The sequence below is a fragment of the Oryctolagus cuniculus genome, chromosome 18, assembly GCF_051225735.1.
Source record: "Oryctolagus cuniculus isolate XC-2025 breed Fujian yellow rabbit chromosome 18, ASM5122573v1, whole genome shotgun sequence".
Classification (NCBI taxonomy): Eukaryota; Metazoa; Chordata; class Mammalia; order Lagomorpha; family Leporidae; genus Oryctolagus; species Oryctolagus cuniculus.
In genome coordinates, this window is record NC_142884.1 from 75,658,690 (window position 1) to 75,678,023 (window position 19,334).

Consider the following 19,334-nt stretch of genomic DNA (forward strand, 5'->3'; position numbering starts at 1 on the left):
GTTTGGTGTTCCCACTGAAACGCATGCAGCGCGGGACTGAGCAGGTGCAGGCCGCGGTGCTGGACGGACGGTGGGGTTCGCCCGGGGGTTCCCCAGGGCACTCATCCCTGGGGCGCCGCAGGAGTGGAGTTTCTGTGGGCACCTGGGCTTAGGAATCGCCCTGCACCAGACGCAGCTTGCGAGAGCTCCGGTTGCCGGCTGGCCGGTGCAGGGTTCTGGGTGTCACTTTCTCCCCTGCCAGTTCCCGAGGTCCTGACCCGGGGTCACACCCACCACCTGGCTCAGGGGCACTCCGGTAGACAGGTCGAGGCCGAGTGAGGGCGAGGCCGAGTGAACGCGTCCAAGGCGGAGCCCTGGGTCCTGTTTGTAAACACTGTAAACACGTTGTCAAGCTTCGGCCCCCGCCTCAGGCTTGGAGCAAGACCCAGCCCTGCACCACACGGGCTTTGTCACCTCGGTGGGACCATCGTGTTTGAGAGACGCTTGCCCTGCCATTAGGACGGTAGCCGTGGGTGACAGCCGCACCTGCCCACGGCAGAGCCTGAGCACCAGGTGACCACACGCTCCACCCACTGCCTCCCAGCCAGGCACAACCAGGTTAGCTGAAGCCGCTGCCCCTCCCCGCAGCAGGCCGACTCCGGGGTGGTGGCCAGCCGCCTGCGCCGTGGGCTCTGCGGCACCTCGCACTGTGGCCAGGCAGGAGAAGCTCCCCTGGTTCTTCAACCGTCTGCTGCTGTGTAGGCCAGGGGTCGTCCTGGGGCCACCGTGGTGGGTCCCCCGCCTCAGCCCAGCACCTGCCTCGCTGGGCCTGAAGTTAACCCACTCTGCGTGGAGGCGCACTCGCCAAACCTTGCCATCTTTATTTCCTCCTCAGTTTTGTTCTACTTTGTTCCTGCCACCCTCCGCAGACCCAGCCCGCAGCGTGTCGGGTAACTCAAGGTTGATTTGCCTTTGTGAGGCCTTGGAGCGCTGTTGCCATGGGAACAGCGTCCTCCAAACAGCCAACCTAAAAATTGAACTTTTTACAGTCCTGTTTGCAGGCCGAAGGCTCTCTATTCAAGGAATTGTTTCTGTGTTTGGCAGCTAATAAGTCTTTAATTAGATGAAAGTGGAAGGGTTTGTCACATCCAACCCTGAAAATCAGCTGGCAGCAGCTAATGAGGGCGGGGCCGCTTTTCTGGCTAAGCCTGTCTCGCGCCCTCCTCAGCTGGCAAATGAGGACCCTGGGAGCCCCGCAGCTGTGCGGCTGCCGCCGAGCCCCCTCCCCTGGGAACCCCCCCCTGCACGTCCAGCCCCCGCTACCTTGCTGGATCTGGAAATTCACTGTCTAAAAACTGATTTTGCGTTTTCGGTTAAACATAACCTCGAGTTAAGTGATCAACACGCCTGACGGGAATTTCTTACTCGTAAGTGAAACTGCTCACAGCTGCAAGAGAACCGGACCGTCCTCCCGAGCTAGTCCAGGACAGCTCCGGAAACCCAGCTGCCCAGTGCTTGCCCTGCCCCCGCCCGGCGCGGCTCTCCCCCACAATGAGCCACTTGGCGCCTCTCCTCTCAGCCGTACATATTAACTGAGAATAATTATTTTTTAAATCATGCAAACTTGTTCTTGAAAGGTGGGGCCCACCTCTGCACCGGGCAGTGAGTTTCTGAGAGAGGGAACCCGCTGGAGCCACTCCCCCTGGCCAGCGGGATTCCTGCGGAACAGGAGAGCGGCCATTTGGCTGGACCGCTGTGAAGAAATGGTTGTATGCCCGGGGCTCAGGGTGCACGACGAGCAGTGGATCCCGACAGGTCAGAGCCGTTTGGGTCGTCCGTGGGTTTATCTTTCTTTACTCACAGTGGTGAGAGATGCCCCGGGGACAGCCACTTGTCTCCCACAGCAGCGGGGCCACAGGAGATGCCTGCCTTGGGTCCAGGGCAGCTGGGGGACTCACAGACGCCTTCACACAGCCCCGGGCGGCCGCTGCCAGCCAGGCTCCCAGCTGCCTGTAGGGGTTGACAGGCACAAGTGGCCGGGAGCCAAGCCTTGCGTTACAGACCTGTGGGCAGCTGGTCAAGCAGGTGGGCCTGTCGGTTACCGGGACGCTGGTCACCACAGTGGCACAGCGGTACAGGAGCGCAGCCATAGGGGGTGTGGGCAGAAGGCTGGGAACCCACACAAGTCCTCCACACACACGGGAGTGCCTGGGTGATGTGCACGCACGTCAGGCGCGTAAACGTGCTTGGCGGACATGCAGCCCGCCTACGGAGAAAGCGCACAGCGCCAGGGGGCCGGGGAAGCAGGTGCGGCGCACCTGTGAAGTGGGACTAGGCAGGCCCCTGCGCGGGGCCTCGGGCGTGAGGCTCTTCTGTGAGCCGCCGCGAGTGGCCGCCCAGGGTCCGGGCAGCCACCATTCCTCTCGCCGGCTTCGGCGCTGGCTTCACCTGCCCCTCATTCTCTCGTGGCCAAGAAGTTTCAAAGAGGCAGCAACGTCAGTCAGACAAGTGCACTCACCACCTGATGGCGGGGCGAGTCTCTTGTATTTGTTGCTTTTTTCATTTTTTTTTAAAATTTATTTGGCAGGTAGAGTTATAGACAGTGAGAGAGACAGAGGAAGGTCTTCCTTCCATTGGTTCACCCCCCAAATGGCCGCCGTAGCCGGAGCTGTGCCGATCCGAAGCCAGGAGCCAGGTGCTTCTCCCGGTCTCCCAAGCACTTGGGCCATCCTCCACTGCACTCCCGGGCCACAGCAGAGAGCTGGCCTGGAAGAGGAGCAACCGGGACAGAATCCGGCGCCCCGACCGGGGCTAGAACCCGGTGTGCCGGCGCCGCAGGCGGAGGATTAGCCTAGTGAGCCGCGGCGCCGGCCCCTGTTTTTTTTTTCAAAGGCAGGGGAGGGGGGTAGGGAGCCTGGAACGCCATCGGGTCTCCCACGTGGCGGGCGCGGACCCCAGCACTTGGACCATCACCTGCCACCTCCAGGGTGGGCGTCCGCAGGAAGCGGTCTGAAGTCGGACGGGACACCGCACCAGCCGCCCATCGCCAGGAGGGCCCACGTGGTCTCGAGGACTGACGGCCCGAGGGGGAGGGACTTCCTGCCGAGAGCGGAAGTGGGGCGTCGCGCTCCGTCCCGTGCCGGAAGCAGGCCTTGGTCGTGGACGTCCGGGCCCCTAGAAGGTGAGTGGACAGTGTTCCGTCCAGTGTCGACTTCCCAAGCAAAGCACAAGTGGTCTGAGCCCTGGGATCGCGAGCCGGCCGCGCGGGGAGGGCGGCTCGGGCCGGCCGCTGACCTGGCCCCCCGCGACCGCGCCTAAATGGCGCCTGCTTGCAGGGCGGCGTGCTGGGGGGGCCCTGCGGGGTCACGTCTCAGAGCTCGGGGTGCTGCTGGCTCCGGGGGTCGGGGCGAGAGACGCCGCTTAACCCTCCGACAGCGCACGGGCGGCCCCAAGCAGACGTCCGCCGTGCAGGGGCTGCCAGAGCCCAGCTCAGCCCGTGGGCGCTACAGCCGAGGCCTGGGACGAGGCCCCTCCTTATAGCTCCTGGGGACGGACAAGAGCAGGGTCGCATCTGCACGGCCAGAGGAAGGGCCCGCGGTGGGCAGGCCCGCGGGTGGGCGGCCCGGGGGTGGGCAGGTCCTCGGGTGGGCAGGCCCGGGGGTGGGCGGCACGCGGTGGGCAGGTCCTCGGGTGGGCGGCCCGGGGGTGGGCAGGCCCGCGGTGGGCGGCACGCGGGTGGGCGGCCCGGGGGTGGGCAGCCCGCGGTGCTTGGGACACCCTCAGCCATGCTTTCCGGGCTGTAAACCCTTGCACGGGAGATGGGTGGGCGAGCACATGTGAGCTGCCTGGGGCGTGTTGCAGACGCTGGGTGGGGCGCCCAGGCGCAGCACCTGCCAGCTCCCACAGGCAGTGGGGGTCGGGGACCATGAAGCCGGAGGTCCGTCTCCACTGCTGATCCGGGGCCGACCTCGGTGTTGGAGCCCCGGGACTTGGGCACGTGCTGTGTGGCTGTGTGTGTGTCCGCAGCTGGGTGCCTCCCCGTGGGAAGTCCCTGGCAGCTGACAGCTTGTTAACCACATCGGGCTGCAGCCCCCCACACACACACACTTTTTTTTTTTTTTAAGGGAGTTGGGAGATGGAGACCGAAGTCTCCCATAGGCTGGTTCAGTTTCCAAATGCCCACAGCCACGGCCAGGAGCCGAGGACCCAATTTCGGTCTCGTGTGCAGGGCAGGGACCCGGGTCCTGAAGCCTGCGCTCTGTGCCTCCCGGGATGCCGATCGGCAGGAGGCGGAACCCAGGCCCTACCAGCAGGGGACGACAGTGTCCCAGGGACATCTTTGTTTTTTAAAGATTTATTGGAGAATGAGAGGGAGGCAATGAGAGAGATCTTCCATCTGTCTGCTGGTTCACTCTCCAAATGCTTGTAACCGCCATGGGCTGGGCCAGGCCTAGGAGCCAAGAACTCCGTCTGGGTCTCCCGCATGGGTGGCAGGAGCCCAAACACGTGGGCCATCATCTGCCGCCTTCCCAGGGGGCTGGATCAGAAGTGGAACAGCAGGACTCTCATCAGCACCCATAGGAACCAATGGATGGAAGATGTGTGTGTGTGTGTGTGTGTGTGTGTGTCTCTCACTCACTTTAACTTTCAAATAAATAAGTAAAATCTTTAAAAAAAAAAAAAAAAAAAAAAAGGACCCACTCTGGCGGTGAGATCAGTCCTTACCCTCCTTGGCCCTGAGAAGTTGCTGTGGAAACCCAGCAGTGTTTCCAGAAAGAAAATTTTAAAACTAAAGGCATGCTACGCAGGAGGGAACCCGGTCCCCGGTCATTGTGGTGGGCTGTGGCTAAGCATTGAAAGGGTCCTGTAAAGAAAATGGGTGTATCTTTTTTTTTTTTTTTTTAAGATTTATTTTATTTGAAAGGCAGAGTTACAGAGAGGCGGGGCAAGGGGTGTCTTCCATGCGCGGGCTCACGCCCCAGATGGCCGCAGTGGCCGGAGCTGTGCTGATCAGGAGCCAGGAGCTTCCTCCGGGTCTCCCACGTGGGTGCAGGGCCCAAGGACGTGGTGTACTTAGTGAGATGTAAACACTGAATACTCTGCTCTCCTGAACACTGTGCCCAGAATCTCACTGAGGCACATGACTGGCCCTAATTCTTGGTGGGGCGGAAGCCTGGGCATGGGCAGAACACAAATGCTGACGTGCGGAGTGTTGGGGGCACAGTGTCCAGAGGAATTGGCCGCCCCCACGTGGGCACGGAGCTGTGAGGTCAGCCCAGCTCCGTGCTCCCCAGTTAGGACCTGCGTTCCCTGGGGCCATAATGAGGACCCTGAATGGTTCGAGTCCTTTGGCAGCCGTGTGTCCCAACTGCTGTCTGGTGAGCAGATTGCAAAGTGGTTCGTGGTCCCCACCCGTCAGGGGCAGCCCCGTGCGCCTTCGTCCCCGTGGCTGGTCTCAGAGCCCTGCAGCTGCGAGGGTGGTTGCTTGGTGTGGCTGCTGCTGTTGTCACCAGAATGTGTAGCCAGGGCTCTGCCAGGGGCCGCGCTGGTGCTCCCCGACCTTGGCTGTCCTCCCGGCCACGCGCACCCTGCTGGACCGGTATGGCAGGTGTGTCCAGAATCACCGACTCAGCCAGAACTCTGCCCCAGACTTGCCGGGTTTACTCAGGCTGATCTGGAGTCCAGTAGTTCTGGGTAAGATCTGTTAGTGCTTCCACAGGTCACGGCCCAGCAAGCTGAGAACTGAGTCTGCCTTTCACTGTGAGCACTGGCGGTCAGCGGGGAGACGGCGTCCAGAGCCCTCGCTGAACGGTGTGGGTTTGTCTGCTTTTATGCAGACAGGGGGATCACATAGCCCTGAGACGTTAAACCTCCTGCGCCCAGGAACCCACCCAGCTGTTGGCTTCTGGACCTTGACACCTCCTCACCAGGAGCGCTCGCGTCGTGGCCACGGCCCGTCCGCTGCCTCTTCCGATGCCTGCTGTGCGTCTTGGTGCAAGGCAGGGCAAGTGCTCTGCCTCAGATTCAGCAAAGTGCCCATCAGGAGAGCGCGCGGGGTCTGGGAGTCACCACTGTGCAGCCCAGCCAGGAGCATCAGCTGGGAACTTGGCTGGAGCGTAGGAACCCAGGCCCGCCAGCCCACGGATTTGGAACCCTGGCCTGGGCCCAGAGCCTGGCCTGCAGCGTGTCACCAGCAGCGTCTGATCTCCATCCAGAGAGGGAACCGGGCCGTCGGCTCTGCCGAGGTTGTCTGTGCCTCTAGGCGTGCAGGAGCTCCCGGGGCCGTGGGGAGCTTGCGCGTCCCAGGCCCTTCATGCCAGGTCCTCATTCAGTGTGTGCAGCCGGGCTGGGATCCACGTTTGCGACATTTGCCCAGCCGATGATTTCTGTCCAGTTCCGAGCTCCTCGTCTGAGCTGTCTCCCGGGCAGGGACATGATGCACGTGGCCAGTGCTGTTGTTCGTGGGTCACTCGGGCCTGGGCCAACCCTGAGACAGCCTAATTACCCATGCCTAGCGCCTGACCCTGCCTGCCCGCGGAACTCAGGCGCCCACCGCAGCTGGGCAGGTGGAGTGCAAGGGGCCCGCGGTCCCAGGCTGGACCCACTGCACATCTGCTGGCTGCCTGTTAAAATGTACCTCAGAAAAAAGTCGTTTCAACTCTGAAACCACAGAAGGCTGTCCAGTCACCCAAGCTTGATTTAAAAGGTTTCGAGGAACATGGTAAATATTTTACCAGGAGGATGCTTCACTCCATCAGAAGATTATTTATTAAAAGCTAGTCATTTTTTAGTTCATTTATCTTTATTTCCATGACAGCACCTCCTTTTCATCTGGACACGTTTTTCTGCTCTCAGCAGGTTAAGCCGCTGCAGTACATCAGTGTGTTTAAATGTCATTTGATGAAAATAACGAGACTTTACTAATAATGGAGTGATGTCTTTCAGATTACATCGTACAGGCGTTTCGGGGGGTCGTGGGCACAGCTCCGTGCCCTTGGAAAGCCGTCAGGTGGAAGGAAGAGCAAGCTTCTGCTTCGCCTTGCGTCCGCAGTGCTGCGGGCTGTGGCCGGCGCGCAGCTTCTCTCTCAGCAGAAGGGCAGCACTGGGTGCTTCAGCCAGAATCCAGGCGCAGAGTCCAAGCACTTACGTTAAATATTCTATGTCTGAAATAAACTCGCAGAAGAGTTTTGGCCACAAGCACGACTGAAGAGGGCCGAGACGCTGGGGTCTTTAATGAGCTGGTAAATGAGCAGTCCAGAGCAAGGCAGTTCTGGGAAGGCCTGGGGGATGGGCTGCCCTGTGCCACCCTGCGCTGGCCTCAGCTCTCCCCTGCTGGCAGCACCACATCTCCCCACATCACACCTGTGGGCCCCGTGGGCCCCACTCTGAAACCCTCCCGCCACGCACCTCAGATCCTCGTGAAGCTGTGTCCTCCCCACAGAAGAGGTGCCGAGGCGCGGATCCCCGGTGCCTGCAAGAAGTAGGAGGGAATCAAGTCAGAGTGCTGCACCCCGACCCGGTGAGTGGTGTCACTAGAAGAGGAGGAAAAAGAGACGGACAGGGGAGGCCAGGTGGCCCCCAAGGCTGGCACTGGAGCTGACGCGCGGTGAGGAACAGCCTCCCTTGGGGCCTCTGAAGAGAAAGCGCACTGCGGACACCTTGGCTTGGGACTTGGCGGTGCCCAGACTGAGAGGGCCAGCGTATGCTGTCGGAAGCCACCCAGCTCATGGTGATGAGTGTGACTGTCCCGGGACATCAGTATCACTTCCGGCAAGGAGGCTGGGAACGCTCTCCGGGCTCTGCCCAGCCCCCTTGTGGTGCTGGGCGGCCATCACACCCTGCTCTGGACTGCGAGATGTCTGTCCCCAAAGCCTGCCGGGAGGCTAGGAAGGCGCTGACTGTGTAGACTGTGGCCCGAAGCCTTTTTCGCCCTTTTGGGTCCTGCTCGATCACAGTACCGGGAGCGCCAGAGCCCTCTTCTGCCCATGAGTGACAGCTGTGAAGTTGGGATGCCAAGGGGCGGAAGACCTGAGAGCTGCGTGACCCCAGCCCGCCCCACTGCCCAGGGCGGGAGGGAGTGCGTGCGCACAGCACCTGGTGGTTGGCCCAGTCCACACTGACCACGTGGGAAGTCTGGCGGGCTTCCTGGAGGCCGCAGCATGACAGAGCTGTCACTCCTCTTCCTCTGCCCTCCGCGTCACCTGCTTCTCCCCCTCTCCTCCTCCCCACGCCTCTTTCTCGGGGGCCATCCTGCTGTAATCCCCAGCAGGCTTCCTTCCCCTAGGAGTCTTTGGCCTGGTGCTGGCCACGTGGCGTGACTGTCTCATAGCCGTCACCAGCAAAGAGCACTGGGACACCCTGGATAGCTGAGAACCCGCTGGGGCTCGGCCTCCTCTGAGCCCCGGTGGGATGTCAGGAAGGGGCAGTGCCTGGAAAGCCCTGCTGCCCGCTTTGCCCAGGGTCGCCCGTCTGTCCCAGGAGCTCCAAACGTGCCTCCCCTCTTCCCGGTCCGCCGTCACTCCTTTGGACTGTCTCCAGCCGAGCGTGTGGAGCCAGGCTCTCGAAGGGAATCCTAACTGCTGTAGCCAGGGTAGGTGTAGTCTGGAGGAATTAAGATTTTTTCCATAAGCAAGTAAATTGGGAATTAAATCAGATCTGAAACCTTACTGCAAGCTTCTGACAACTTGTTAGCAGAAAGTGATTGCTCGAGCTGGCGACGTCCGTGATCTGAGAGGCTTAGGAAAGCTGAGATCGCAGAGGGAAGGGGAGTAATGAACTTGAAATGCATCCGTTTTCCAGCGTGTTGTTATGGAAGTTCTCAGACATGCTTCAGGGTCAGAGAGCCTGGGCCGTGAACTTGCGTGTGCGCCGTGTGCGCCGTGTGCACACCGCCTCCACCTGCACCGAGCTGTCAGCACACCACTTGGCTGCCTTTCTGTGCCTCTTTCTCCGTCTGAGAATGAATTGATTTCTGCGTTTATCTGAAAGGGAGAAAGAGAGGAGATCTTCCCTCTGCTGGTTTGCTGCCCAGTTGCCCGCCACCGCCAAGCCAGGGTCCAGGAACTCCATCAGGGTCTCCCACACGCGTGGGAAAAAGCCGTCCCCGAGGCCAGCGTCGCCACAGGTCCTCATGGAGACGTGTGTGTCTCCCAGCCAGCTGCTGAGCTGGAGGAGGATTTGCCGCACGCACCGCTGTGTTCTGCCAGGCTCGGGCTCACCTCATGGCTGGAGCACTGACACGGGGCTCCCCGCTACCTGCTGAAGTGGGGGGTGGGCAGACAGCAGGCACAGGGAGCTAAGTCACCAAATCCATGCACCTGGCTGAAGTCCTAGGTGTTCTCCCAGTACAGCTTCCTGCTGCTCTGCGTCCTGAGAGGCAGGTGCTGGCTCGAGCAGGGGGGGGCCCCGACTCCCCTGTGGGAACCGAGATGGAGTTCTGGGTTCCCGGCTTCAGCCTGGCGCCAGCACTGGCTGTTATGGGCATGTGGGGAGTGAACCAGCAGAGGGAAGAGATCTCTTTCCCCCTCTACCGAATTCAAATAAAAAGTATGCAGATTGAAAATTTTTTTCAGATTTATTTTATTTATTTCAAAGAGTGACGGAGAGAGAGAGACAGAAATCTTCCCACTGGTTCACACTCTATATAGCCGCAACAGCCTGGGTGGGGCCGGGCCAAAGCCAGGAGCCTGGAACTCCATCCAGGTCTCCCGCATGGGTGGCAGGGGCCTGAGGACTTGGGTCATTTTCCGCCTTCCCAGGCACATTAGCAGGAATCTGGATCAGAAGTGGAGGAACCTGGACTCAAACCAGCCCCTCAATATGGGATGCGTGCATCACAGGCGGTGGCTTAACCCGCTGTGACCCAGTGCTGGCCCTAGATAAAATTTTTTTTAAATAAAGTGTGTGGGGAGCCAGCACCATGGCTCACTTGGTTAACCTTCTGCCTGCAGCACTGGCATCCCATATGGGCACCGGGTTCTAGTCCTGGTTGCTCCTCTTCCGGTCCAGCTCTGCTGTGGCCCAGGAGGGCAGTGGAGGATGGCCCAAGTGCTTGGACACTTGCACCCACTTGGGAGACCAGGAGGAAGCACCTGGCTCCTAGCTTCGGATCAGCGCAGTGCACAGGCCGTGCGGCCGTTTTGGGGGTAAACCAATGGAAGGAAGACCTTTCTCTCTGTCTCTCTCATTGTCTAACTCTAACTGTCAAAAAATAAATAAATAAAGTGTGTGGTAGGTTCAGGCATTCCGCAGCGGCTTCAGTGCAGACTAACAACTGGGCGAATAGGAAGAGTGCCTCCGCCTCCTGCAGCCCGCGCCTCTGGGATGGGGGCTGCGCGGGCTTTTCCGGGCTGAGCGGGAAGCGGAACGGTCCTGCAGGGTCTGTGCCCGGTGCGGTGCTTCCCAAACGGCAGGTGCTCACCAGGCCTTTGCAGCTGGAAGTGACCGGAGAGCTGTAGCTGGAGGGGAAGAGACCTCGGGGGTCGCTGCTTTCAAGCCCGAGATCACAGTCTCAGGAAGCCATCTCGGCTGAAGGCAGGACTCAGGCTGACACACGGGCTGCCTGCAGCTCGCTGTCCTGTGCGCCGTCCATGTCCTCTCTCACTCGACTCGATCCGCTCCCTGCAGGTGTCTGGGGTGAGGCGGGAACCAGGAGGAAGGAAATTGGCTTCAGGAGATTTGTGCTGCTCAGAGCCAGGCTGCCGCCAGCCGCAGGGGGCCGGTTGTCCACCCCAACTGCCTGAGCGAGGGTGAGCGTCGGCGGGTCCGCGCAGTTTCGGGGTGGCGTCGGGCACAGCTGAATCGGGGGCCTCAGACCCGTCAGCAGGGGGCGCCAACTTTGCTGTCCTGTTTGCTGGTTTCGCTGTCGTGGTCAGATGGACATCAGCGGTTCCAGGTTGCAGGCAACCTCCAGTCCAGTTCCTCAGGAACACGTGTCCCTGGGCTGTGTTCCCACGCTCATCCTGGGGGGCGTCTCATTGGTCTGCCGTGGGGTACATGGCTGTCCCTGAGTCAGTCACAGAAGCCAAGAAGGGTGGAAGGACCTTACTGGCCAGGCCTGGGTCCGTGCTTTCCCCGGCCAGCATGGTTGGCACCAGTGCACTGGAGCTGAGAACAGGTGGGTGAGCATCGCCTGGTGGAATCAGGCGCCGTTTCCAGAAAAAGAAGGAACTCGGAGCTCACCAGTGAGGAAAAGCTCTGTTCCAGCAGGTTCCCCTAATTCCCTAGTCCCACTTCCCCCTCCTCTTCCCCACTGAATCTCCTCTCAGTCAATGCAGGTAGCTTCCCCCATGGCCAGATCATCTCTGACCCAAATGTGCACCCCAGAGACAAGTTTCTTGCTGTTCACAACTCGTTTCAATTTCAGCCTGAGCCCTCAATCAATTGAGGGCTCTAAAAAGGGAGAAAACATTTATTAAGCACCCACTGAACGCCAGGAACTGTGCCAAGCCCTCTGCCAATGGTGCCCAATTCTGGCTTGTTGCTGTGGGTTCATTCTGAGAGGAGGAGCGTGGTGGGGGCAAGAGGTGCGGCGTCACCACACAGACCCTGGGAGTCGGGTGCAAGCGGGCCAAAGGCCAGCAGCCTGCAGACTCGTTTATTTCACTTGGTGCAGCAGCTTATATAGCTGAGGCAGCCAATTGAGTCAAGGGGCAGTTTATGCCCTAACCAATCACAGCCTGTTGCCAGGCAGGCTCCTTTGGCAGGTGGGTTTTGAAGCCATTCCTGAGTAACTGACGCTCGCTCGCCAGTGGCCATCTTGGCGTGGCCATCTTGGCATGGCCTTCCCATGCCACCACACTGGCTGCTCCTTGGGATCCCTGAGGAACTTGTACACACAGCAGCGTGGGCCCCGCCTGCACCAGCTCCGGCTGACGGCTCCCGGCTCGCTGCCCAGCGTGTCAGGATCTCAGGGTTGAGAATTCTGCCCTGGGCAGCAGCACAGGCGACAGAGAGCCTCTAGGGGCTGAGCAGATGACAGGTGGCCGTTTTGGAGGGCGCCCCAGGGAGCAGATCTCTGAGTCAGGTTCAGCAAGTCTGGCGTGACCACCTCATTCTAACAGAGCTGACCACACAATTTTTTGGACCTAGGGCAAAATGAAAATTCAGGATCTTTTGTTCAAACTCTTGAAGAATTTCAGGATGCCAACCGCAGAGCACGAAGCCCCACACAGGGCCCACATGTGGTCACATGGCCAAGAGGCCAGCCCCTCGCTCAGGCCCATGGTGACAGCAGTGTCATCTCACCCCTCTCAGCAACACAGCTCCTTTCCGTTCAAGGGATAGCTTTTCCCTCTGGGGCAGCCGAGCAGGTCAAATCAAGGTCATGAGTGTGTGGCTGAGAGTGGACTGAGTTACCCATTGCCAAGGGAGGGAGGTGGTGGTGGATGGTCCTAAGGTTACCTGCCATGCATGGGGAACCAGCCTCCAGCCGTGGCCAGCAGAGAGCAGCACTGTGCCACTAAGGCCCGGAGAGTCGGCCAAGACCATAGACTCCTCTGCTAGGTGTGCCAGGGAGCCCACGGAATTGACTCCCGTTCTCAAAACTAAAGCAGATAAAGTCCAGAGAAACAACACCCAGTCGTCACCAGTGCCGCGTGCAAACAAAGCAGGATGCAGGACCCTCCCAGGATGAGGGACTTCCCGGGCCCTAAGGAGGAGACTGTCTCCCCGGCCGTGTTTCACTTGCCGTCCAGGACGACCTGCAGGTGGGCTCAGTCCCCCTTGTTTCTAGGCAGAAGGGTGGATGATGTGCTGAGGTTTGCTCTGGGATGTGCTGGGCTCCTTTCTCCTTCTCCCCCAGGAACTTGGCACGTGCTGTTTTGCTTCACATGCTGTATGTCACTTGGCTGACAGCTGTGCGGGCTGACATCAGCTCAGAGCTCCATTGTCTGGCAGGGCTGTGTGCCCCACCCCGTATGCACTTGGCTGACAGCTGTGCAGGCTGACGTCAGCACAGACCGTCGTCTAGGTAGAGCTGTGCGGGTCTTGCAGACCTGGCCCAGGACTCTGCTGAACCAGTCTCCATGTCGCCTTCTCTGGCCCTTCAGAGCTTTCTCCCCACTTGCCCGAGCACCACAAGGCTGCTGGGGGCTTCGCCCAGCACTGACTCCCTCGTGTCCTGGCAGCGCCTGGCACTCGCCCACAGTCACACAGCTGACGGGGGGGGGGGGGGGGGGCTAGTGTCCAACCCAGATCCTCTGACCCCCAGGTCAGTCCACTTCCCATTTCACCTCGTTGCAAGGAGGAGCAAATGCCAGTTACAAATAGGATGAAGAAATTTTTTTTTCTTTTTTAATGATACGACTTGCCGTGTGTGTTACCACGTCAGGTTTTCTCAAACTCTTAGAAGAAGCGTGAGCCTGCCCCACAGAGACGAGCCCCGTCCTGACCCCCTCTCTGCCCCGAGAGCATCAGCGATACACCTGTCGCTCAGTCTCAGGGAGCGGCTGAGCCCTCCAGAGGTGGTCTGGCTCCCCCCGGGGCGGGGGAGTTTGAGTGACCTGCGCAGGCCGCACGGCTCGGTGGCGGCACAGGAGCCTCCTCCCGGGCGTAAGCTCGTGGCAGCTTCTGCGTTTCTGGGCCAGAGGTCAGGGCAGGTTCCTGCGAGGCGGCTTGGGAAGGCGTTCGCTCATGAACCCGGCATGACTGAGGCCCTCCTCCCTTCCTGACGCAGGGGAGAGTGTTGGGCGTCTGTACTGTCGATTTTGGGTTCCCCCAGAGGCAAACCCCACGCAAACGGTGGGTTTAAACATTGAGTATTTGAGAGGGGAATAGAATGCCTGCTGGGGAACCGAGAGAAGTGAGTGCAGCCCGTGGGGGGGGGCTGTGACGCCGCTTCTAGCGCGGCACCTGCAACATGCAGGGACAGCTAAGAACCCCCTCAGACTTGGGCACCCAGGGACCGCGAGATGGGGTGCCACTCCCCGGAGCCGTTAGCTGAGGACTGCTGGGGTGGAGGGGCGCGGCAGCGTGGGCTCCCGTGGTGTGGGACAGCTCTCGGGCAAAGAAATGCATGCGTCAGCAGATGTCGGGCAGGTGGCACGGGTGGGCTAAGGGGAGCGCGTGCTACTGGGTATCGTCGAGTGCCGCATAAAGACAGGCTGAAGTCCTCCAGCCAGAGCCTGTGGGCGAACGTGGACTCACCTTTATGGAAGTCAAGGGGACACCGCACTGGCATGAATGGGCCCTAAGCCTGATGACTGGACTCCGAGGAGGGAACCCTGAGTCAGAGCATGCGGGGAGGAGGCTGTGGGATGACCGAGGCAGGGACTGCAGCAGCGCAGCCGCGAGCCCAGCCCAGAGCCGCCAGGACAGGAGGTAGCAGGGAGCCTCCCCGAGCCTCAGAGGGAGCCTGGCCCTGCCCGGACCCTCCCCGAGCCTCAGAGCGAGCCTGGCCCTGCCTGGTCTTGGCTTCTGGTCTCCAGGCTGCGAGACAGTAAGTCTGTGAGCCCCCAGCGGGTGGCGCTGGGCTGCAGCAGCCCCAGGAAGGGATACAGGCCCTCCAGTGCCACAGCTGTGCCCTGACGCTTGGGGCTGGCGGCCGGCAGTGACTTCACTGTCCCGAGCCAGAGGCCACTCAGCCCACATTGCAATCAGCTGTCGGCAGAGCCCGGGCTGGGTGCTGCCGGCTCTACCCTGTGAGGCCATGGGGAAGTGTCTCTCCTCCTGCCCGGGCAGCTGCCCCCACCCCAGCTGTGGGGGCCGGGCTGTCTCTCCTCTGGGCTTTCCTGGCTCCCGCCCCCTCCCCTAGCCCGGGCCTGGAGCAGCAGCAGAGCATCCCTGCTCTGTGAGGAGCCCGCGTGCTTTGTTCTGAAGAGGCCACAGCATGACAGGGCTCTGGGGCTCAGCCCCCTTCTTACCTGCCCCAGTCTCCCCACACCCGGGTCCCTGTGCTTACCCGCGCTCCCTGTAGTACCCCCGACATGGTCTGGCCGGGCAGGACCCACCTTGGAGACAGAGGAGTCGAGGCGCCGGGCTCGCGGTGCCAGGTCGTCCCAGTGGGGCCAGCTCTAGGGCCGCCATTTCAGGGCCCTGGAGCTGCAGGAGAGGGCAAGGGTGAGGGGGCAGCAGAACCGTGGGGCAAAGGCCTCTGCCACCTGCGCCATCCCACGCAAACCCCTCCCCCTTGCCTGGAGCCCCCGACCCCAGCCACAGCACGGGGGAGGTGACGCGGTATGCCCGGGCTGGCGCTGGGCTGTGGACACTGCGAGAAGGAACGGGGGCCTCACATTAAAGGGAGCCTCTGTGCAGCGTGGCGCAGCCGTTCCCTCCAACACGTGGGGTCAAACTGCACTTCCACCTTAGGACCCCTTGCAGGATTCCAGAAGCTTCCATGCCTCATGACTCGGAAGTCCAGGAAGGTGACAGCACCCTGAGAGGAGGGAATTCTGGCATGGCCACAAGGTGGCAGTGCCGGGAAGGGCTTGGCTGATTGGCCTCACCTCTGGGCTCTGGGGCAGTGTGTCGGGGCAGCAGGGAGGCAGAGGGAGGGCCCTGGGGGAACTGAGGTTAACCACAGTCAGCAGTCCCTGACCTGCACCCGCCCCCACCCTCGCAGTCCCGTTGTTCAGTGGGAAGGAAGTGTCCTGGCATCTGCCACTGAGGACTGGCGTCACGGTGTCTGCCAACAGGGAGGCGGCGAGAAGACCGGGGGCGAGTCCTGGCTTTGTTCTGTCTCTAGCGCTGGGACGTTTTCTTGATGAGAGGCTGGCGGAGCTCCCATCTGCTGTCTCACTCCCCAGTGCCCAGGGCTGCCAGGACTGGCAGGGTGGGGACCGGGAACTCAGTCCAGGTCTCCCATGTTGGGGAGGGGCAGGAGCCTTCCCAGGGCCCGCATTCGCGGGAAGCTGCAGTGCTGGACCGAGGCACTCGGGTGTGGGACCCAGTCTCCCCTGTCTGCCGTGGGGGGTGGGCCGCATCCGTAATGGCGTTCCTGGTTGGAGTCCAGGCCACTCCACTTCCAACCCAGAGCGCGTCCTGGGAGGCAGCAGGCGATGGTTCAGGGACCTGCGTTGCTGCCCCCCGTGAGGGAGGTGGAGTTCCAGGCTTTTGGCTTCAGCCTGGTCAGCCTGGCTGCTGTGGGCGTGTGGAGAGAACAGGCAATGAAATCGTTCCTTTCTCTCCCTCTGCCCGCTCAGCCTTTCATTTTTTTTAAAATGGGCGCATGTATTCAGCATGAGTTCTGCAATCATTTTTTTCTTTTTTCTCTAAATTCCCCAACAGGATGGCTCACGTCTCCCCTTTGCTGCCCGTTCCTGCCGGGGAATGGAGCTGCTGGGCTCTAGGGGGCAGGACCGGGAGCTGGACTCCCTGGGAAGACGGTGATGTTTTAAAGGTGCGACCCACTCACAGGGACAGCGCAAGGCCAGGAGAGCGGCTGATGCTCACAGGCGCCAGCACAGCACCAGGTAAGCGGCGTGACTGACAGCACTGCCCCACTGCTGGCCTCGGGGTCCACTCCAGGACCAGGATGGCAATGGGTGCTTAGGCCCCACACCCTCCACTGGATGTGGCCAGACTTGGCTTGGCCACTGGCGCGTGCGCCTTCCCGGCCAGGCCCCCACTGTGAGGCACTTGCACCCCCACGTGGCCAGGGCTTGGGGACAGGGTGGTAGCGTTGCTGAGTGTGGAGAAGCCCGCGGGGTTGCGTGTGCGTCCGTTACTGTAGTCAAAGCCCAGGGCACTATGGGAGGGCTGTGTTTCTCCCAGGGACTCGCTCAGCCACGTGACAGAGCCTCCCACCTCCCCCACCCCCACAGTCCTGGGTCAGAGTGGGCCCACAGGCGAGAGGCCACTGGGTCCTCCTTCCCGGTGACTTCAGGCCTGGGGAGTGGGAAGGCCCGGGCCGGCCGCCGTCAGCAGCATGGGGAAGCATGTCAGGTGCAGCCGTGGGGTCGCAGACGTGAAGGTCCGTGTGGAGGACTTGTGGGTGCCTCAGGACATTTGCACAGTAGCAGCCTGGGGTCGAGGGGCCCGTGTTGACTTCAGAATGCCGAAAGGAACAAAAGGTGCCGCGCCCGCCTCCCGACCAGCTCCGCATGGCACCCCAGAGTGCGTGCCCTGGAGGGCAGCTGTCCGTTTGCTGTCAGATCAGCATAATAAACTGGCATGAAGAGGAACTGGGCAAGTCGCGGCCGGCCGAGGCTGGGCTGCTGTAGTGCCGGCTTCCGTGGGGACTGCCGGAGACGGGGCTGCTTTGCTCACAGCATGAAGCGAGGGGGGCAGGTCGCGCTCCGCTGGACCCGCCCAGAGACAGTCCTGCGTCGGAATTTGCATCAAGGACCAGTGGGGAGGGTGAGGGGGACTTACTCACACGACAGACACGTGTGCCAGTGTCATCCTAGGCACGTCAGCGTCTTCCCGCGCACTTCCAGCCCCAGACGCTGGCCCGCGGCTTACAGGGGAGGCTGTGGCCCTTGGAGGTGAGGCGGCTTACTCAGGATTGCCCAGCTTTCCGTGGAAAAGCTGGGGTTTTAACCCAGCACGCCAACAGTTGTGTGCCTGCACACTGCACTGTGTGCGTGCGGCCCTGCTATCCTGGAGCCGCGGGCGGGAGCAGCTTGTGCAAAGCCGGGCGGCTCTGAGCACTGGGGCTTCAGCACAGGAGGGCGGGGCGTGGCTGCCTGTGCTGGCCCTCCTCTGCTGTGTGTGTCTCTGTGTGTCTGTGTACCTGTGTGTGTCTGTGTGTGTGTGTGTCTGTATGTGTGTCTGTGTGTCTGTGTGTGTGTGTCTCTGTGTGTGCCTCTGTGTGTCTGTCTGTGTGCCTGTGTTTTTGTGTGTGTCTGTGTGTATCTGTGTGTCTGTGTGTGTGTCTATGTGTGTATGTGTCTGTGTGTCTGTGTGTCTGTGTGTGTGTGTCTCTGTGTGTGCCTCTGTGTGTCTGTCTGTGTGTCTCTGTGTGTGTGTGTGCCTGTGTGTGTGTGTCTCTGTGTGTCAGTGTGTGTCTCTGTGTGTCTGTGTGTGTATCTGTGTGTGTCTCTGTGTGTGCCTGTGTGTCTGTGTGTGTGTATCTGTGTGTTTGTGTGTGTATGTGTGTATGTGTCTGTGTGTGTGTCTCTGTGTGTGTGCCTGTGTGTGTTTGTGTGTGTCTCTGTGTGTGCGTGCTTGTGTGTGTGTGTCTGTGTGTGTATCTGTATGTGTGTCTCTCTGTGTGTCTCTCTGTGTGTGTCTGTATGTGTGTCTCTGTGTGTGTGTGTCTGTGTGTCTGTGTGTGTGTGTCTCTGTGTGTGTGCCTGTATTTTTGTGTGTCTGTGTGTATCTGTGTGTGTGTGTGTCTCTGTGTGTGTGTGTATCTGTGTGTGTCTCTGTGTGTGCCTCTGTGTGTCTGTGTGTGCCTGTGTTTTTGTGTGTGTCTGTGTGTATCTGTGTGTCTGTGTGTGTCTATGTGTGTATGTGTCTGTCTGTGTGTCTGTGTGTGTGTGTCTCTGTGTCTGTGTGTGTGTCTGTGTGTGTGTGTCTCTGTGTGTGTGCCTGTGTTTTTGTGTGTGCCTGTGTGTCTGTGTGTGTATCTGTGTGTGTCTCTGTGTGTGCCTGTGTGTGCCTGTGTGTCTGTATGTGTGTATCTGTGTGTTTGTGTGTGTCTATGTGTGTGTGCCTGTGTTTTTGTGTGTGTCTGTGTGTATCTGTGTGTCTGTGTGTGTGTCTGTGTGTGTCTCTGTGTGTGCCTGTGTGTGTGTGTCTGTGTGTGTGTCTGTATGTGTGTCTCTGTGTGTGTGTGTCTGTGTGTGTCTGTGTATCTGTGTGTGTCTCTGTGTGTGCCTGTGTGTGTCTGTGTGTCTGTGTGTGTTTGTGTGTGTCTCTGTGTGTGTGCCTGTGTTTGTGTGTGTGTGTATCTGTGTGTCTGTGTGTGTGTCTATGTGTGTATGTGTCTGTATGTGTGTCTGTGTGTGTGTGTCTCTGTGTGTCGGTGTGTGTGTCTGTGTGTCTGTGTGTGTGTCTATATGTGTGTCTCTGTGTATCTGTGTGTGTGTCTCTGTGTGCCTGTTTGTCTGTGTGCCTGTGTGTCTGTGTGTGTGTGTGTTTGTGTGTGTCTGTGTGTGTGTGCCTGTGTTTTTGTGTGTGTCTGTGTGTGTGTCTGTGTATGTGTATGTGTGTCTCTGTGTGTCTCTGTGCGTGTGTGCCTGTGTGTGTCTCTGTGTGTCTCTGTGTGTCGGTGTGTGTGTGTGTGTGTCTGTGTGTGTGTCTATATGTGTGTCTCTGTGTGTCTGTGTGTGTTTGTGTGTGTCTCTGTGTGTGTGCCTGTGTGTCTCTGTGTGTGTCTCTGTGTGTGCGTGCCTGTGTGTGTGTGTCTGTGTGTGTATCTGTATGTGTGTCTCTCTGTGTGTCTCTCTGTGTGTGTCTGTGTGTGTCTCTGT

At 60.1% G+C, this 19,334-nt stretch overlaps 1 long non-coding RNA gene across 5 annotated transcripts in view; it reads left to right on the forward strand.

Annotated features, from left to right (window-relative positions):
- The first annotated feature begins 1,658 nt into the window (after window positions 1–1,658).
- Window positions 1,659–19,334, forward strand: part of LOC149121037 (uncharacterized) — a 61,679-nt gene continuing 44,003 nt past the window's right edge. The window contains exons 1-3 of one of the 5 annotated variants that reach the window (XR_016225555.1): window positions 1,659–1,794; window positions 2,966–3,160; window positions 16,204–16,388. This is a non-coding gene — a long non-coding RNA (uncharacterized LOC149121037). Of the gene's footprint in view, window positions 3,161–16,203; window positions 16,389–19,334 lie in introns of all 5 variants that reach the window. The other 4 variants (XR_016225556.1, XR_016225558.1, XR_016225557.1 and 1 more) reach the window with 4 other exon arrangements.